This window comes from Rhinoraja longicauda, chromosome 10 (genome assembly GCF_053455715.1).
Source record: "Rhinoraja longicauda isolate Sanriku21f chromosome 10, sRhiLon1.1, whole genome shotgun sequence".
Lineage (NCBI taxonomy): Eukaryota > Metazoa > Chordata > Chondrichthyes > Rajiformes > Arhynchobatidae > Rhinoraja > Rhinoraja longicauda.
Window position 1 is genome coordinate 24,546,213 of NC_135962.1, and position 18,376 is coordinate 24,564,588.

General features: G+C 41.0%; 1 protein-coding gene across 5 annotated transcripts in view; it reads right to left on the reverse strand.

Moving 5' to 3' along the window:
• LOC144597281 (RNA-binding protein Nova-1) overlaps positions 1-18,376 on the reverse strand; it is a 220,087-nt gene that overhangs the window by 76,825 nt on the left and 124,886 nt on the right. For 2 of the 5 annotated variants that reach the window (XM_078406415.1, XM_078406417.1), the window contains one exon: positions 8,757-8,808. The exons of the other annotated variants lie outside the window; for them this stretch is intronic. The gene's annotated coding sequence lies outside the window, so the exon portion shown is untranslated. The remainder of the gene's footprint in view (positions 1-8,756; positions 8,809-18,376) is intronic. 5 annotated transcript variants of the gene reach the window in all.

Consider the following 18,376-nt stretch of genomic DNA (forward strand, 5'->3'; position numbering starts at 1 on the left):
CTTCATTTGGTGTATTAGATGTATAAGAGTCCACATCGTGAGTAACGGATACAGTATATGAGGTTGGAGGAGGTGCAAGTGAACTTCTGCCTAACCTGAAAGGACTGTGGGGGTCCCCAGACAGAATCGAGGGAGGAGGTATAGGGACAGGTGTTGCATCTTCCATGGTTGCAGGGGAAGGTACCTGGGGAGGGGGTAGTTTGTGTGGGAAGGGATGAGTTAACCAGGGAGTTGCGGAGGGATCAGTCACTGCGGAAGGCGGAATGGGGTGGAGATGGGAAAATGTGGCTAGTGGTGGGACCTGTTGGAGGTGGCGAAAATGTCAGAGGATTATGTGTTGTATGTGATGGCTGATGGGGTGAAAGGTAAGGACTAGGGGGACCCTGTCCCTGTTGCCACAAGGGGGAGCAAGGGCGGAGCTGTGAGGTACCGAGGAGACACGAGTGAGGGCCTCATCTATGATGGGAGAGGGGAACCCCCGTTCCCTTAAGAATGAGGACATCTCGGATGTTCTAGTATGGAACACCTCACCTTGGGACTTGTGATGCCTCAGGTCGGGACCTTTCTTCAGTATGGGAATGCTGCTAGTCCCGCTGAGTTACTAAGTTTATAAGTTTATACAGCATGAATAAATAAGTTTACATTGTGTATAAGCTTATAATAATTGAATAAATGGTAGTAAAATAATTCTGGATCGAATAATACTAACATTCAGATGTTTGTGAATGTTTTTCATCATGTTAACAAAAACTCACTTGTTACTTGTGAATTATGATCAACCATGAAACACACTATTTATAAATTGTTCTGCTTTTGCTGCCACTCTGAAGCCTGTAAAAAGCTATCTGAAATTCTGTCAAAGTGAGAAAGATGCCTTAATTCTTGCTTTGTATGTTAAATGTAAGATCTGTTACTCGCAACATTCTGTGTTTACTCATGTCAGGTAAATATAAAAAGATCTTCCAAGTGAGAAAGTTGGGTACATTATTTTATCTGTTAGACAGTAACAACAATTACTAAATTGAATACCAGATGGTTCAATAAAAAGATCAGCAACCCATAAACTGATAACGATAATGACTTACAAATAAAATACACCTATTAATTGTAAGTGATTCCACAGCACGCAACCAATCTTATTGAGCAAAGTAATCACATCTGTACAAGTTAAAGAAATGCAGATAATTGCACGAAGCAATGCTTAGTACCAAACAGAATCAATATTTCGGAAAAAGTTCTAAGTAAAATCTCTCGGAAGCACCTGCAGATGCTGGTTTATACAAAAGATAGTCACAAACTGCTGGAGTAAAACAACAGGTCAGGCAGCATCTCTGGAGAAAAGGAATAGGTGACGTTCATGGTCAGAACCCTTCTTCAGACTGAAGAACTGAATATGTTCCTTATTTTAAGCATTTTACAGAACGTAACAAGAAAAATAGAAAATTAAAGCTGATAAAGGAATGTGGAACAAAAAAAATAATATTTTAAAATCCATTCACATGGAATGAAGCAAATGAAAGCCCACATTTCTAAAATTAATTTTGAGGCAGCAAAGATTTTGTTCACCAGAATCTATGACTTGGTATTCTTTTATTGGAAATTTAAATCATGGTCCATTCTACAGGGAATAAGATTTGCAATAATTTTTTATACGTATAACATGTAAATATTGACGTTTACAATAACCACGGACTCAGTGTTGATGATATCTGTGAAGACTCCAGTTGTGCAATGCGGAGAGTGGAGGGCATTTCTGATGGCTGGCTCTGGATTTAACCATGCAGGTGAAGTCACCAGGATATAAATTCACAAGTTTTCGGAGCAGAATCAAGCCATTCAGCCCATCAAGTCTACTCCGCCATCCAATCATGGCTGATCTATCTTTCCCTCTCAACCCCATTCTTCTGCCTTCTCCCCATAATCTTTGACACCCGTACTAATCAAGAATATCAATCTCCGCTTTAAAATACCCAAAGACTTGGCCTCCTCAGCTGTCTGTGGCAATGAATTCCACAGATTCACCACCCTCCAGCTAAATAAATGTCTCCTCATCTGCATTCGAAAGGTACTTCATTTTATTCTGAGCCTGTGCCCTCTAGACCTAGACTCTCCCACTGGTGGAAACATGTAAGTTTTACACAGCAACATAGCCAACTTACCATCACCATAGCTTCAAATTCAGGCCTATTACTTTAATTGTTTTGAGACTTTGTATTTCTTTCTATATCTACTTGGATTGAATATGGAAGCAATTTCAGCATGAGAAAAGAAGTGGAGGGTGTGGCTCGACATTTTAATGATGAATGCCAAACACCCGACACAGATTCCCATCCAAACACAGAAGTCACAAGAATACTCCCCAGCCATTTCCCCATTCCTGGACTCCCCCTGGAGAAACATGTCAAGGGTGATCTCTGCTCAGATCCTGAACCAACCAGAGATTTCAACAGGATTTTGTTGTTTTTTTTGGGGGGGTGGGATTAAAGAAAAAGTATTAGTTCATAGAACATAGAACAGCACAAGAACAGGCTCCTCAACCCACAATGTCTGTGCCAAACATGATGTCAAGAACATCACTTATCTGCCTGCATATATCTCATATCCCCCCCCATTCCCAACATATCCATCCACCTGCCTATCCAAAAGTCTTTTAAATACCACTAACATATCTGCTTCAACCACCACCCCCGGCAGCACATTCCAGGCACTCACCACCCGCTTTGCAAAAAATTTCCCCCGCACATTTCCTTTAATCTTTGTCCCTCTCACCTCAAAGATATGGTCTCTCGTATTTGATTTTCCATCCTGGGAAAAAGATTCTGACTCTCTATCATGTCTATGCCTCTCACATACATCTATCAGGTCTTCCCACAAACTCCAACGTTTCAGAGATAACAATCCACATCTGTCCAACCTCTCCCTGTAGCTAATGCCCTCTAATCCAGGTATCATTCTGGTAAACCTCCTTTGTGTGCTTTCCAAAGCCTCCACTTCCTTCCTGTAATGGGGCGACTAGAACTGTACGCAATACTCCAAATGTGGCCTAACCAGAGTCCTATAAAGCTGCATCATGACTTCCTGACTCTTATGCTCAATGCCCGAGCCCATGAAAGCGATGAGTTGCTTCGTTTAATTTTGGGTACTTGTTTAATGTTTAATGTTATTTGACAGTGTTTTAACTGGTTTCCATGTGTTTAAACACATATTAATGTAATTTGAATTTTTATAATTTTAAGTGTTTCTAAATAATAGACACAGGAAAAGTGGAAAGCTCTGACAGCTCTCACAGTTGGTAAAACAAGAGGGTGGAGCATTGACAATTGTTGGATTTCTGAAGCATTTATTGGTAGGATTTTCTAACTCACCACGGTACTCCTTTAGTGAAACAAGGAACTGCAGATGCTGGTTTACAAAAAAAGACACAAATTGCTGGAGTAACTCAGCTGATCAGGTAGGATCTCTGGAGAATATGAATAGATGATCTCCTGGGTCAGGAGACTTCTTCAGATCCGAAACGTCACCTATCCATCTTCTCCAGAGATGCTGCCTGGCCCGCTGACTTACTCCAGCAATTTGTGTGCTTTTATTTGTGAACCAACATCTGCAGTTCCTTGTTTCAAAATCAAAATAAGCCTTTTAGCTAAAATGAATTTGAGTAAGTAGTGACCCCAGGGCAGGAACTATGGGTGGCTGTCTGTCTCATGAGCAATATAATATGGGTGGCTGTCTGTCTCATGAGCAATATAAATGGAGAAAGAGAATATGGAATCATACAAGAGCATTCACTCACAGATCATTATCACCCATAATGATAAATACAGTGGTCACACACAGGTGCAATGTTATCAAAAGATGAAACAAATTTCTTCAACATTTGCAGTTTTATGCTGTGTATGTGCAGCTCATGTACATAGAGAGTCCCATATACAGACTGTCTCACACCATAAAATAAGGACATAAATTGCAGGAGTAACTCAGCGAGTCAGGCAACATCCCCAGGGAGCATGGATAGGTGACGTGGTCCTTCTGTGATGCTGCCTGATCCGCTGAGTTGCTCCATCACTTTGTGTCTTTTTAATTGTAAACCAGCATCTGCAGTTCCTTGATTCTGCATTACAACACATTGAATCCTGTGTAAAATTTTAAAATACTGCAATTGCAATTCCTTTGTTCTCCATTGCTGCTGAAATTCCTCACAGCAGAGGGAACACCAATTTAGTCATAAACTGATTTAACACCAATTTAATCCCATGTGTTTTAATAAGTGCGAGTCTTATGAAAAGAGTTCCTTATATTTCCATTTTCAAATTCTTTCTTACTAAGACAAAACTGCAAATATATACTATCTGTTATTTTAAATAGGCTGAAGACTGGTAATCAATGTAAAAGTGCACTTTCAATACTGCAAAGCAAGACTATTCCACTTGAAGACAATCTCTATCAACCTGAAGTTTCATTTAAAATAGATAATACATAAATAGCAAATGGAAGAGACTGCAAATTTGAGTGAATTAACAGAACCGTTACCATATTTGAAGATAGGTTCTGCAGGGCAGCTGTATTTCTTACTGTGAGTATATTTGTTCAACACACTGAAGTATCTGCAGTTGTAGGTTATCAAATGCAATTAATCACTTGTATTATTTGCTTGACTGTACTTCCTTTAAATTATCACTGTTTTTTCTTCCATTTATTCCAATTTCTACATTTTCATACAATTCATTCATCTTGCTGGATGAAAAGATTACTCTGATATCATAGGCATTTTTCCCGTGTGAACAGGCAAACTATCTAACCACGGAAATATAATAACCTAGGGCCTTAGCATTAGAGTGAATCCAACAAATATGAGTATGTTACTTTATAAACATTCTTTAGAAAACACAGACTTTACTTTTAGACTTTAGAGATACAGCGCGGAAACCTGCCCTTTGGTCCACTGAGTCCACACGGGCCAGCGATCCCTTGTACACTAGCACTAGCCTATACACACTAGGAACAATTTACAATGTTACCAAAGCCAATAAACCTACAATCCTGCATGTCTTTGGAGTGTGGGAGGAAACCGGAGCACCCGGAGAAAACCCATGCAGTCATAGAGAGAATGTACAAACTCTGTACAGACAGACAGCACCCACAGTCAGAATCGAACCTGGATCTTTGCCGCTGTTAGACAATATCGCTGCACCACTGTGCCGGCCAAACTTTACCCATAAATCAGTATAATGCATTACATTATTACATAATATTGAACCTTTCCATTGGATAAAATGGTACATGATTTGATAGCTTACCCAGTAATTTATCACCGAAGCTTTCAATTATCCTGAGCTTCAATTATATTGCATTTCATTGAAAAAAGAGGATATAAAGACACAATAGTATAGATATTTAATTTCACCACCTTAGTGATTAAATTTACAGAGTAGTTTATGACTGTCTGAATTTTGTTTCTTTGAAGTCAGTAAACATAAAAATTGTGCAGAAACTATCGACAATGTTTCATCCATTCTGTTAATTTACCAATCAGATGACAGTTAAAAAATTATTTCTAGACCTTTTTATGATGATATGACCTGCAAAACAACATGATGAGAACAAAGTATGTCTAACAATGTCTGTGACACGAAATGACCCATTTTCAGTTTAGTTCACAAAATGCTGGAGTAACTCAGCAGGTCAGGTCTGAAGAAGGGTCTTGACCCGAAACGTCACCCATTCCTTCTCTCCCGAGATGCTGCCTGACCTGCTGAGTTACTCCAGCATTTTGTGAATAAATCGATTTGTACCAGCATCTGCAGTTATTTTCTTATACTACAGTTTAGTTCAGTCTAGTTTATTGTCACGTGTAGAGTTTTTGTTGCGTGCGAACCAGTGTTAATAAGCCAATCAACTTAAAGGGCCAAAATTGACAACAATGTAATTTTTTTTCCTGTAACTGTTGAATCATTGTATCCCTCACAAATACGCAACAAGAATTAAGTTACAATGTTAGCAGGCAAGATGTAGACCAATTGCTAACCAAAGTGGGAACAAGAAAAGTATTTCTGTAAGATATCGTAAATCAATTAATTAGCACCTCATGAATCCGTAATGACCTGAAGTGAAACTACTTGTGAAGCTTTAAGGGACAGCTGTGATACAAAAATTTAATTAACTACAATGATTTACCACATCAGGGACCAAGAATTAGCACTTAATTTCTTTAAAAAAATATCAAATCCATCACTGCCCTGCATGGAGTTCATGCAAATTGTTTCTAAGATTCACAGTGAGGTTATTAACAAATTAAAGATGTCAAGTCCACACCACAGTACTTTGGCTTTTCTGCAAGTCACGTGTACTCCAAAGGTTATTACACACTGAACCACTTAGGCTCAGCAGAAACAAAATGCAGCAACGTGGGTGAGTGAGGGACAGGATTTGACCTTGAATTAGCTGGACAGCTGATGTACACCATATACCATATCCTATGCCCCATGGCAATCTTTAGGGTCATATGTGAAGGGAGTGTCATGTACTCAATTTATACTGTAAACTACAGCACTGGGCCAGACTGAGAGAGGAGGGAAACCGTGCCCAGAAGGCTGTGATGTATTTTTGGATGAGATGCATTTCCTAAAGCTCATATTGTTTAGTTTAGTTTAAAGTTTACAGCGCGGAAACAGGCCCTTTGGCCCACTGAGTCTGCATCGACCAGGGATCCCCGCAGGGCCGTTTTTACAGCATTATGGGCCCCTGGGCAAAGCAGTGTACTGGGGCCCCTACCGTTACTCTCCCCCACCCCCCTTTCCCTACCAGCCCCCCCCTGTTGTGCCGGCGAAAAGCACTTACCGAAAAGCACTTAGCGATGGACTTAGGGTGCTACATTGTTGCGAAAAGCACTTACAGATCGCTGTGAGAAGCACTTAGTGAGCGAAAATGTTGCGAAAAAAGCACTTATTGAACCTACATTTTTAAAGTAGTATTTATTTATTGCAAGTCACTTAACATACACAGATCAGCATGGGGCCCCTATGCTCGTGGGCCCCCGGGCAAGTGCCCATCAGGCCCATGCGTTAAGACGGCCCTGGATCCCCGTACACTAGCACAGTCCTACACACCACGCACAATTTACAATTTTTACAAAAGCCAATTAACCCACAAACCTGCACATCTTTGGAATGTGGGAGGAAACTGGAGTACCCGGGGAAAACCCACACAAAACTTAACATGCGCACAGACTGCACTCGTTGTCAGGATCGAACCCGGGTTGCTGGCACTGTAAGGCAGCAACCCTACCACTGCGCCACCATGCCGCGCAATATTGAACCATTAAAACAGTGTTCAAGGTATCAACCCTTAGTTCAGGAGTCCCCCTGACACCCCAGGAATGTTGATAGCCTGAAAGGAAAGATAAAATTATCGAGCGTGTGAAAGCATGTAAGAAAGAGAAGTCCAACATTTATTTGGAGCTGGGAATCCCTTTAATTAAAATACTTAATTCCTGCTTATGGTTTTGAAATTATGAACTCATGCCTTCCTCACACAAAAACATATTTTTAACAGAAGGGAATGTAAGATAAGCTAAAACTAAATCTGGGAAATGGAATCTTTAAAATAATGTCAACTAATTTATATTTAGATAAGGAGTTGGATCAATTAAAAAACAAGTTGTACCCCTTACAGGGGAGAGTCAAACACATACCCTGGTCTGCATTGATGGTGCCGAAGTAGAGATGCTTGGTGGCTGATGGGAGTAAATATGGTTGATAGGAGTAAATATCACCAGCGACTTGTCCTGGACCACCCATATCACAGTAAATGCTAAGAAAGCACACCAACGCTTCTATTTCCTTGGAAGATTAGGAAGTTTGCAATGTCCCCAACAACCCTCACCAACCTGTTGTAGAAAGCATTTTATCAGGATGCATCACAGCATGGTTTGGGAACAGCTCCATCCAAGACCGCAAGAAATTGCAGAGAATTGTGGATGCAGCCCAGACCATCACACAGACCAACCTCCCTTCCATTGACTCCATCTACACTTCACGCTGCCTTGGCAAGACCACCGGCATAATCAACGGCCAGTCTCACCTCGGTTACTCCTTCTTCTTCCCTCTCCCATCAGACAAAATGTACAGGTGTGCAAATGCACACCTCCAGGTTCAGGGACAGTTTCTTCCCAGCTGTCATCAGGCAACGGAACCAATCTATCAACAACTGTCATCAGGCAACTGAACCATTCTATCAACAACTTTACAGAGCAACCATCTACCTCATTGGAGACCCTTGGACTCTCTTTAATTGGACTTTACCCAGCACTAAACATTATTCCTTTTATCATATATATGTACACAGTGGATGGCTCGATTGTAATCATGTATTGTCTTCCCGCTGACTGGTTAGCACGCCACACAAGCTTTACACTGTACCTTGGTATATGCGACAATAAACTAAACTGAGTGTGAGAAGTACTCAGAAGATCAGACAGCATCCACTGGGAGAAATAGAAAGTTGGCAGTTCTGATAACTGGTTGTCAATCTCAGAGAAGTTAAAAATCAACCACACACGAAGTTGCAGAGAAGAGGAAGGAATGGAGAGAACAGAGGAAATGTTTGTGATAAGATGGAGACCGAGACAGAGTGAGTGAGTTGAAGGATAGTGGTGCTGGATGAGAGAGGGTGGTGAAGACTTGTTAGTCACACATCTGGCAGAGATGTAAATTAAAGAGCGATGAATAAGAGATTTGAGGAAAAGAAATGCTCGAACTGACCAGCTCTGTATTTCTCCCATTTTCAGGTTTTATTCAGCTATTTCTGTGGCATCTGAAGAGAGAGAAGAACAGAGATATTACTGGGGGTTGACACCATTTTATCAGAACAGGCCAGTTCCAACACAAACTGGGAATGCTGGCAAGCCTCGAAGCAGCATTGATGTACAGAGGGATCTTGGGCTCCAAGTTCATGGGTCCCTTAATGTAGCAACACAAGTAGATAAAGTAGGCATACTATGCTTGCCTTCATTGGTGGGAGCATTGAGTATAAGAGTCAGTAAATCATGTTGCAGTTCTGTGAGACTGGTTAAACCGTATTTGGAATATAGTCAGCAGTTCTAGCCGCCCCATTCATTACAGGATGTGGAGTATTTGGGGAGGGTGCAGAAGAGGTTTAGCAGAATGCTACTTGGATTAACAGATATTTAGTTATAAAGAGAGTTTAGATCGATTAGGATTGTTTCCTCTGGAGTGCTGGAGGATGGGGGGGAGACCTGACAGAAATATATAAAGTTATGACAGGCATGCACAGGGTAGATAATCAGAACCTTTCGCCCAGGGTGGAAATGTCTGGAGAGGAGAGGCAGGACAAAGCACGGCTGGTAATAGGTGAAGAGAGGCGAGGGGCGGGTTTATAGGCATGATGGTTGGACAAAAGCCAGAGATGAAAAAAATACCTCACACCTTCTGTTTAACCATTAGAGCATTAAACAGTGCAGCAACAGTCCTTCAGCCCACCATATTCATGCCGACTATGATGACAATCTAAACTAATTCAACTGTGTGCACATGGTTCATATCCCTCTATTTGGTGTTCGTTCATGTGTCTGCCTAAATGCTTCTACCAGCTTCCCTGGCAGTGTGTTACAGGCACCTATCAGTCTCTGTGTAAAAAGACTTACCTCACAAATCTCCTTTAAATTTTCTCCCTCTCACTTTAAACCTATGTTGTCTGCTGTATGACCTTTCCACCCTGGGAATAAGACTCTGACTACTTACCCTAACAATGCCTCTGATAATTTTATATCCTCTTGTAAGGTGCCTCAACTTCCGATCGGTGATCTTGTTCAGAGTACCATGGACTATTCTGACCCCCACCTCAAGAGAGACATTGTGAGTCACAGTGTGGAGGGAAATAAGAATGATCTCTGGTTTATGTGTATTGCAATGCACTGAGTTTTGGAATTCGATTTGCTAGAGGTGTAAGAGCAGAGGGGATTAGACCCAAATCTCTTTAGTCAGTGAGGTGATAAATTACATAAAAGTGAACTGTTTGCATAGATGAAGTGATTGAAATCAGATGTCAACCACTAAATTTAAGAAAACAGGCAATGAAGTTTAAGTTGCTGGAATTTTAGTTATCTCAGAAATTGATTAAACTATGGAAACAGGATTCATGTGACTTGATTATGTCAGGTGGTAAATCCATAGAATTCATTGCCACTGATGGCTCTAAAGGCCAGGTCATTGGGTATTTTTAAAGTGAAGATTGATAGGTTCTTGATTAGTAAGATGCGTCAAAGATTACGGGGAGAAGGCAGGAAAAGGGGTTGAGAGGGAAAAATAGACCTGCCTTGATCAAATTGCGGAGCAGATTTGATGGGTCGAATGGCCTAATTCTGCTACTTTGCCTTATGATCTCATGATTTATCTTCAGTTCTTCAGGAAACTATTAGACACATATTTGAAAATTTTTGAGCCTGGCCATGAAGAGTGATAGTGCAGACGTAAACAAAGTCAACAGGTTAGGGTGTTCTGCTTGAAAAGTCTTTGACAAAACCATGGCTTTGGTTCTTGTTGCCTTTCCCTTAAGGTATTGCTAATAAAGTGTAGGTGGCCGTTGAGAGAAATTAAGTCAGGTTTGTGGGTTTGCCAAGTTTATTAAATCTTTAAATATAACATAAATGATCATAAATAACTGGAATGTACAAATCCAACCTGACAAGTTATAAAAAACTCATGAAACAGCTACCCTTAATTTTTTTCTAGTTTAGTTTATTGTCACGTGTACAGTGAAAAGATTTTGTTGCGTGCGAACCAGTCAGCGGATAGGCTGCACTTGAAAGACAATCCTTTTGTTTTGGATATGGATCACGTGCAGGTAGAGGAGATAAGTTTAACGGCATCATGTTTGGCACAGACATTGCGGCCTATGGGCCTGGTCCTGTGCTGTAATGCTCTATGTTTTAGGGAGAGCGTCAGAGGAGGTTTCATGTTTTGAGCAACTGAAAAATGCAAAATTTATGGACACAAATGGTTTTAGTTTAGTTTTTTAGTTTTAGTGATGTGGCGTGGTAACAGGCCCTTCGGCCCACTGAATCCGTGTCAACCAGCAATCACCTGTTCTACCTGTTCTAACCTACATACTGGGGACAATTTTACAGAAGCCAATTCACCTACAAATCTGCACTTCTTTGGGATGTGGGAGTAAACTTGAGCACCTCCAGTTGGAGCACCTGGAGAACTAGACAAAACCCTCGCAGTCACTTGGAGAATGTGCAAACTCCACAGAGTCTCTGGTGCTATGAGGTAGCAATTCATGCCGCCCACTGGTTTGAAACATTGGCAAACACATCTGCTTTGATGAATTATGGTTGACTGAGTATTTCCCTCCAAGCTGGTGTAAAATATATCAGTAATTATTTATGCATCATGCAGCTTCAGGGGAGCTTAGCAATGCGAAAATTAGCTGCACCATCTACTGAAGAAAGGTAAAGTTCTCTCAAGGATTCAATGTCATCTTAGACTTCGGGCTACGGCTGGAAAATCCTTGAGGTTTCTTAATAGCAATTTACAATTATGTACTAAATCAAAAATGATATGATACAGATGCTGGAAATCTCAAATAAACCCAGAACATTTGAGAAATATTGAGCTGGTTAGGCAGCATCTGTAGAGAGAAGTTATTGATTCGGATCAATATTTTCTCGTTGCAAGTACACAGTCCTTTTTAATAAAGGGATTGGTCCCTTTAAGAAAATGGGTAAGAAATCCCATAAGAAAATGGGGACGGATTCTCAAGAATGGCTCGGTGACCACACCTGCGCTAGTTACAGTCTTTATAGGACAATTCTGGAAGAATTATTAACTTTTCTAGAACAATTTTCAAAAGTGATGACTGGTAGTGAATACTAAAATCAGTTTTGTCTAAACAAGGAGAGACAGCTAAGATTTTGAAAATGTAGTTTAGTTTAGAGATACAGCATGGAAACAGGCCCTTCGATCCACGCTGACCAGCGATCACCCCTGCACTAGTCCATCCTACTCACTAGGGACAATGTGCAGAAGCCAATTAACCTACAAACCTGCACGTCTTTGGAGGAAACTGGAGAACCTGGAGAAAACCCACACGGTTACAGGGAGAAGGTACAAACTCCGTTCAGACAGCACCCATAGTCAGAATTGAACCCTGTCTCTGCTGCTGGTTTACCACTGGTCCACTGGGCTGCCCCAGTTGTCAATAAAATGCTTGGAAATCTTCAGCCCAGTGACTTTTGCAGAGGATGACGCTTGGAAGGAATTAGAGGACAAGGGGATATGGTGAGAAATGGTTCCAGATATTAGTTAAAGTTGGCCTCGGCATAGAACATCAGCCATCCAAACCTTCTTATGAGGTAATGGTTCTTACTCACGGCCATATATCAAGTACTCAACATTTAATCTTTTATTGAAGAAGGTTTAAAGAATTGGTCAATACACGGATTTATTATGAGACAGTGACTTGAAAAAAATTGGCATGTGAGCGCGGTTTACACGATGATCAATCGGGTCAGAGAGATGTACTTCAATTAATGTCCTCTTCAGCGTATTGCAGTGGCCAAAGGGACAACACTTACTGCAGTACAAATGTTAGGGCATAAACTAAGGAACAGCCTTTACCATATCCTATAACAGGTGAAATAATATTAAAAGCAATCACAGAAGGCATACAATCGTCAAAGTCAACTCAAAATAAATAGAGTCGGAGATGGTCATTGAGTCATATAGCGTGGAAACAGGTCCATCAGCCCAACTTGCCCACATCGACCAACATGTCCCATCTACACTAGTCCCATCTGCCTGCCTTCTGCCCATATCCCTCTAAACCTTTAATGGCGGCAGGGTGGCGCAGTGGTAGAGTTGCTGCCTTACAGCGCCAGTAGACTCGGGTTCGATCCTGACTATGGGTGCTGCCTGTATGGAGTTTGTACGTTCTCCCCGTGACCGCATGGGTTTTCTCCCAAATCTTTGGTTTCCTCCCACATTCCAAAGACTTACAGGTTTGTATGTTAATTGCTTTTGTATAAATGTAAACTGTCCCTAGTGTGTGTAGGATAATGTTAATGTGTGGGGATCACTGGTCGGGTGCGGACCTGATGGGCCTGTTTTCACGCTGTATCTCTAGACTAAACTTATCCTCCCCATATACCTGCCTAAATGTTTCTTCAACGTTGCATCGCAGCTGAAAAGTGACAATAAATCTTTAGAACATACAAAAATTAGAGACACATCGCGAAAACAAAAGATTACAAAGCTTGTCTATAACAACATAAGAAAGGCCAAGTTAGAACTGCTTAGAAGGACAATAGTTGTCATAAAAGCATGGGAAAGGCTCAGAGCATGAAGAAGTCAAGCAGTACAAGACTAAACAGTTTCATTTTCTCTTCATGGTAATAAACGTGGAAGCAATTATCATTGTGTAATACAATTTCAATATTTCCTGGGCCATTCCTTTTAGCATGCTATTCTTTTCAATGTAGCTACTGGATATAGTTCAGCCCTCCATCACATTCATTCTATCTCCATGCAGAGAGATTATTGCATCAGATCATTACGCAAAAATCCTTCAGCAATTTCCTGGATTCTGGTCAAAAATCATGAAACCAGGTATTTAAAATGTTAAATGCAGACATGTTTGTATTTTAGAGCAAACATGCCTGGCTAAATTTTTGGAAATAAAATTACATTCTTACTTGAATGAAAATGCCATATAACAGGTTAGGGCATCTAATTAAGTTTCTGTAAAAATATATGACATGAAGATAACTTGCCAGATTTTTCTTTGTACAATGCTACCTTCCAAGAACAGTTTAAAAAAATAAAAACCTGTTTAATTTATATTTATTGATGGTATTTCCAGATGTAATATTTGGCATAGTTCATGCAAAAGTAATAATGAGACAGTCTGGTGAAAACCTAACAAATGGTTCAAATTACTGGAGAGCTAAACATAGTCTCATGGTAAATGCACTGTTTATAGCACTGATTAGAGCAAGCAAGATTGTAAAAACATCCAAGCAAAGCAAGCCGTCCACACAACAGCTCCAATGAAGTTAACAAAATATCAGCATGTGAACATTAGATCCACAATTCATTCTGTATTCATATTGTGTTAACAAATTACAGTCAAAATAGCAGAGAAAATTCATGCATTATCTTGAGAAAAGGAGTTACTGATTCCTTTACCTTTCCCTTCCCATATCCTTCATAATCCAATTACTTGCCTGCAGAACTGCTAGTTACTTGGAAGTAGCACTGGAAAATCCCTACACAGTTGGTAAGTGACGAGGAGAGGACATTCATTGATATTACAGAATACTAACAGTATAATAAAGACAACACAAAATGATGGAGAAACTCAGTGGGTCAGGCAGCATTTCTGAAGAAAAGGAGTAGGTGTCGTTTCGGGATTGAGACCCTCCTTCAGTCCGAAACATACATTCAGAGTTTGTATGTTTAATTTAGTTTAGTGATACAGCTTGGAAACAGGCCCAAGTCTGTGCCGACCAGCGATCACCCATACACAAGTTCTAACCTGCGCACTTAGGGTGGCACAGCGATAGAGTTGCTGCCATACAGTGCCAGAGACCCAGGTTTGATCATGTCTACGGGTGCTGTCTGTATGGAGTTTATATGTTCTCCCTGTGACTGCATGGGCTTTCCCTGGATGATCCGGTTTCCTCCCACATTCCAAAGCCGTACAGGTTTGTAGGTTAATTGGCTTTGGTAAGAAATTGTAAATTGCCCCCAGCTTATAGGATAGTATTAGTTAATGGGGTGATTGCTGGTTGGCAAGGACTTGATGGGCCAAAGGGCCTGTTTCCGGCTGTATCTCTAAACTAAACACTAGTTTAGTTTAAGTGAAAAGCTTTTGTTGCGTGCTCACTAGTCAGCAGAAAGACTCTGAAAAAGGGTCTCGACCCGAAACGTCAACCATTCCTTCTCTCCAGAGATGCTGCTTGTCCCGCTGAGTTACTCCAGCCTTTTGTGTCTATCTTCAGCTGAAAGCCTATATATGATTACAATCGAGCCATCCATAGTGTTAATGATAAAAGGATAAATGATAAAGGGAATCACATTTAATGCAAGATAAAGTCCAGTAAATCTGATTGAAGATAGTCCAAGGGTCTCCAATGAGATAGATAGTAGCTCAGTAGCGCTCTCTAGTTGTTGATAGGATGGTTCAATTTACAGAATCCAATTAACCTACAAACCTCCTTGGGATGTGGGTGGAAACCGGAGCACCCAGAGAAAACCTATGTGGTCACAAGGAGAACGTGAAAACTCCGCACAGACAGCACCTGTAGTCAGGATCTAACCCGGGTCTCTGGGGCTATGATGTAGCAGCTACACCGCAGCGCCACTGTGCTGCCAAATTTACTTGTGAAGGAGTTCTCACTCTGCAGGACTTAAGATGGGATCCTAATAATTATTCAGGTTGCTGGTGCTTTAAAAGAAAACTGCTGGAACAATGAGGGTATCAATGGCTTCAACTTTATCAGCAGATGGTCAATAAAAACAATGTTTGGAACCATCGATATTATCTCATACTCATTAGTCAGCTCACACTCTGCTTGCTCCTGCAGAATCCTTAAATGGCGCAGATTCTCAGTCTCATCAGTTGACTGTTACAATCATTGCATATGTGAGGACACGAATACAAATTGAGAGCTGCAGTACTTGCTGCACTTCAGTGGTTGTTCGTCTGACGTAATGTGCTACTGCAGACAAAGCGATTCTAATAGAAAGGAAACTTCCAAGATAACACACCATAATAGATTTACCCTCAAATGATCACTGTTAACGGTAGGAAAAAAAGACTGCAGATGCTGGTTTAAATCGAACGTAGACACAAAATGCTGGAGTAACTCAACGGGCCAGGCAGCATCTCCGGAGAGAAGGAATGGGTGATGTTTCGGGTCGAGACCCTTCTTCAGACTGGAGAAGGGTCTCGACACGAAACATCACCCATTCCTCCTCTCCCGAGATGCTGCCTGACCCGCTGAGTTACTCCAGCATTTTGTGTCTACTCTGTTAATGGTGTCAATATTTGTATCAGATCGAAACATCCTGCACTTTTTGCTTGATTTACCAGCATGGCAGTGCATCTCAATATAACTTAGTGAATGCGCGATGCTTTGAGATGCTGCCAAGATATATCCCAACAACTTTTTTATACAGAGGATCGTGGGTGTATGGAACGAGCTGCCAGAGGAGGTAGTTAAGGCAGGTACAGTCGCAATGTTTAAAACACATTTGGACAGGTACATGGACAGTATAGAATGAAGGGGGTTCCCAATGGGGGTCGCCAAGAATAAAGGGGGGATCCAGCGTGGTCCCGCTGACAACAAAAGGGAGGGACCCGGAGGTGAGCCGCTGAAATCATAGCAGATAAGACTGTTCGATGAACTATTTGAAACTTTGTCGGTGGCAGAAATGTGGTGACCCTTTGTGTACTGCCTAGGTGAGGTCTGCTGTATGATTGTACCAGATTGTTTGCAAAAATAAAGAATTTCACCGTACCTAGGCACATGTGACAATAAAGTATTATTGAATCATTGTTTAGAGGGTTATGGGCCAAAAGCAGGCAGGTAGGAGTAGTGTAGTTGATGCATGTTGGTCGGCATGGGGAAGTTGGGCTGAAGGGCATGTTTTCACATTGTATGACCCTATGACTGTACGAGTATGGCAGGATTTGCAATTTTCCCAACTACATTTCTCTTAACCAAAAATACCTTTGTGTTGTTATCCTTGCCAGCTTAGCAGTGCTTAGAGCAAGAAAGATTGGAAAAATATCTAAGTATCGCAAGACATCTACAAAATGCTCCCCTGAAGTTAGCAAAGACCAGTAACATACTGAAGTGTTTCCTGAAGGTGGCTAGGATAACTACACAAAGAATTACGGATTGCAGTTTCCAATCATCGTGGTCCTCTGGAAGTTGGATGATGCTCTCAGGAGTTGGATATCACTTGTTTCCTGAAGCAATGTATTTTGAGAATTGTTCCAATAAAACATCACTGAGTCCATTCAATAGCTGACAAAGGCACAAAGTGCTGGAGTAACTCAGTGAGTCAGGCGGCATCGCTGGAGAAAAAAGACAGGTGACATTTCGGGTCGGGACCCTTCTTCAGATTTTCAGGGTCTGAAGAGGGGCCCCGTCTCAAAACGTCACCTACAATCTGAGGAAGGGTCCCGACCTGAAACTTCATCTATTCTTTTCCGCCAGAGATGCTGCCTGACCCGCTGAGTTACTCACTTTGGTATAAATCAACATCTGCAGTTCTTTGTTTTTCCATTCAATAGCTCTTGGTTTTGTGACAGAAACATTATAGATTTTGCTGGAATGGCATTAGAATAAAATGCAGCCTCATTCACAGCGATACTGCTATCTTTACCTCAAAATAAATGTTCTGAATTGTTTTACATTTGTCACCAAACAATCCTTGAGTGGGGGCTGCAGATCCAGAGGTCTCAGCAAAGTGCACATCGTGAATCCAGCTAAAATTAAGCGTTTTGGAAGGAACTGCAGATTTTGGTTTATACCGAAGATAGACACAAATTGCTGGAGTAACCCAACGGGTCAGGCTGCATCTCTGGAGAAAATGGATTGGTGACATTTCGGCTCAAAGCCTTCTTCCATAAAATTAAGTGATTGTGGTGCATTGGAAAGGTATTGCCTTTCTGAATTACTTCACATGATAAGGGCTGTATCATTGTTTCAAGTAATGAAGTGCCGGTTCTATATGTCTTTGAGATAATTGCTTCCCTTCAAAGGTGTGAGCGTGATGGGTAGACAAAACAAGAAAGGACTGACAAACTGTTACTTTGATCTTTTTAAAATATATATTAACTTTTGGCATTTTGTACACTGCCATCCTTCACCAAGAGATAAGGCCAGACATTTGCTCCCAGGATTCTGTATGTATCACAACTAAAGGCCAAGAGTATCTTTCATACAGACTTTCCCATACTCCCCATGGCCTTTGGAGTGCTATTGATATGAAACATTCCCTCTGGAGAATTGCAAGCATACAGCAATGTTAAATGCACTGCATTTTAAGGCTCAGCATGCCGTACTGCTGAAATTAACCACATATTCAATTTGAGTAATCCCATTGAAAAGCTTCACTATTGATCCTGGTTCACAATTATAGTGATTCAGGTCCTGCCATAGACACATTCCAATTCACTGGAGAAGCTTTTGCCAAAGTTTTTGGTGCAAATTAGTTGAAGTTTATTTGATAACCGGTGTTAATGGTTCTGTGGAACTTCTTGCAATGGAAAGTTGGCAACCATCATCTTGATATTATGTAACCTACAACCCTGAAGATGAAGTTACTTTTAGATCATATTGTAATAA